This window comes from Schistocerca gregaria, chromosome 7 (genome assembly GCF_023897955.1).
Source record: "Schistocerca gregaria isolate iqSchGreg1 chromosome 7, iqSchGreg1.2, whole genome shotgun sequence".
NCBI classification, from domain to species: domain Eukaryota; kingdom Metazoa; phylum Arthropoda; class Insecta; order Orthoptera; family Acrididae; genus Schistocerca; species Schistocerca gregaria.
The window spans coordinates 343729772-343732836 of NC_064926.1; positions in this window are offsets into that span (position 1 = coordinate 343729772).

The window sequence follows — 3065 nt, forward strand, 5'->3', positions numbered from 1 at the left end:
TCTGTTAGAATATTGCTGTGCGGTGTGGGATCCTTACCAGGTGGGATTGACGGAGGACATCGAAAGGGTGCAAAAAAGGGCAGCTCGTTTTGTATTATCACGTTATAGGGGAGAGAGTGTGGCAGATATGATACACGAGTTGGGATGGAAGTCATTACAGCATAGACGTTTTTCGTCGCGGCGAGACCTTGTTACGAAATCTCAGTCACCAACTTTCTCTTCCGAATGCGAAAATATTTTGTTGAGCCCAACCTACATAGGTAGGAATGATCATCAAAATAAAATAAGAGAAATCAGAGCTCGAACAGAAAGGTTTAGGTGTTCGTTTTTCCCGCTCGCTGTTCGGGAGTGGAATAGTAGAGAGATAGTATGATTGTGGTTCGATGAACCCTCTGCCAAGCACTTAAATGTGAATTGCAGAGTAGTCATGTAGATGTAGATGAACTCCCAAGATTAAAGTCAGTTTGGTTTTTTTCTGTTAATTTCATCAAATTCAAGATTATAGTCCGATACCTTGGTCCATTAGACACAAGTGAAGTCAATCTCACAAATACTCCTAGAAGGTAACATCAGTTTGTTTCACGGCAAGTTAGTGTTATACCCAGATTAGTAACTGAGAAACTATTAACTTATGTACATGATGGATGCAGGTATTATGGAGTGAGGGAATGTGTCAAGAACATTATGGCGTACTACTGTCTTTAGAATAGGCCTGTAAACACGAATAATGAAACCAATACTTAGGATATGTCAAACTTGTCAAAACATGAAAGATAGGAAACTTACTGTTAGATATAAATTGTATCCAATTAGTCCGAAAAGTATATGGGGTATAATTGTCTCGGCCTTTTATTTGTCCCATATCCCTTTGAATAGGTGTAGCCCACGTTTTTATTGCTTTGGCACGTTGGTACAAACATTTGAAACTTTGCACATTAATCGAATAACTACTCAAGATGTAATTCGCTGTCTCACTCACCACTATTGTTTTAACTGGAGATTACCAACGGAACTGCTATCGGATAATGACATCACAGTTCTAAGTAATCAGTATAAGCAGTTGTTACTATAGTATGAGATTAACCGTCCTTTAAGATACAACTATAAATCTCCCCACTCCTCCCCAGGGAAATCGTGCAGGAAGAGTCATGAAAAAATTTGGGCTCTATGTAGAACGAACTGTTCGACTAAGAACTTTTGGTGGGACAGACTAATTCCTGAGTATGAGAAAAAATAAGCTAGAAAGACTAAACTATAGGATTAACCAAAGTCAGCCAAACTGAGCATAACAGTCACACAATATTATCGGTATCCATGGGAGATAAATTTAAGAATAAACATAAATATTAAATGCTACTAAGCAATGGTTTTCATAGAAAGGCAGAAGGCAATGCACGAGGGACAAATGTCTCGTTTAATGGGTTACATGGACCACAATCCCTTCTCACACGGAAGGCCGAGACATTAATGAAAAGTGGCTGAGGGGTTCTAGGCGCTTCAGACTGGACCGTGAGACCTCTACGGTCGCAGGTTCGAATCCTGCCTCGGGCCCTGGATGTGTGTAATGTCCTTAGGTTAGTTAGGGTTAAGTATTTCCAAGTTGTAGGAGACTGATGATCCAAGATGTTAACTCCCATAGTGCTCAGAGCCATCTGAACCATCACTGAAAAATAAATAGATAAACAATAATTTATTGCGTTACAATTCTTTTGAGCACAATGCAGATGTCACGGATATTTTGTAACTGGACTTTTGTACCGTACTGTGAATATCCCAGGGGTGTACTATATGTTGTCACTTGCCATCCTTGTAAGCAGTTGATTACTATTATATGAAGAAAGACTATGCAATGATTTGAATGAATGCGCAGTAGGATGACGTAAAACCTATACGCTGAGATTAGACTTGTAGATCGAATCCCTCTTCAACATTGCACAATTTAATTGATACTGGCGAGTACTGCATATGGCTGCCTTCGTGTATCGATTTATTGATACTATGAAGAACAGTATGAGAAACACTGGTAGTATGAGTTCTCTGGAAGTACAGAACGCTCTACATACCATATCAGAAGAGTTGAAGAGGAGCTCTTCACTGTCAAACTTTCTGCATTGCATAAGGGAAAAATATTACCCAAAGGACCAAAGGTTGCTCGACACAATCCATTCCTTCCTAAAGGTGTGATTCGGGTCAGTAGTTTGTGTACAATGCACTACGTTATCCAACTCGCAGAAGTAGCGAATTATGCTGGACGGACGTCTTCATTTCACGGAGCATTTCATCAAAAACACACATGTAAGACTTCATCATCTTGGTGGACACATTGTGATAGGACAACTGATAGAGGAATTTTGGAATTTGCTCGTACAACAAGCTATTGGAAGACTTCTTCACACTTGTTTGCCATGTAAGGTAATATACAGTAGTCGTTATGAGTAAATGGAGATTCCACTACCATGTTTAAACGACAAGGCCATTCATAGCAACAGGCACTGATTTCACTGGATCACTATATGTTAAAACTGAATACCAAATGAAGAAGTCCTATACGGTCCTATTCATGTTCGCTACAACACGGGTGACATACAGTGAACAGACTGCTGATAGTCATGTAATTATTTGCAAGACATTGAAGCTTACCACTCACACTTGAGTCAGAAAATGCTACAACATTCCATGCAGCCAACACAGAACTGTCTGAGCTTGTTGATCGGAGAGCATGAAAGCCGCATCAAGCGTTGGTTGAAGAAGGTTCTTGGTTGCTCTCAGGTGGATGAAGCAAGTGAAAACAGCATTGATACATCTCACTTTTTACATGGTGGCAAACTGGCTACTATTCCACGGAGGATACTGAGACGTGGTACTTGTGGAAGAGAGCAGTGGTGGATGAGGTGAAGCATGGCAGAGACGACAAAATAAGATCTACCGACCAGTCCATTTCATCATCCCTCTTGAGACAGACCAGGGTAGAGTAGGGAAGATATTGAGAGACTCATGTGCCTTTTAAGTACTGGTAGTAGTAACTCTCTCCCCCCCCCCCCTCTGTCTCTCAGTCTGTCTCTCTC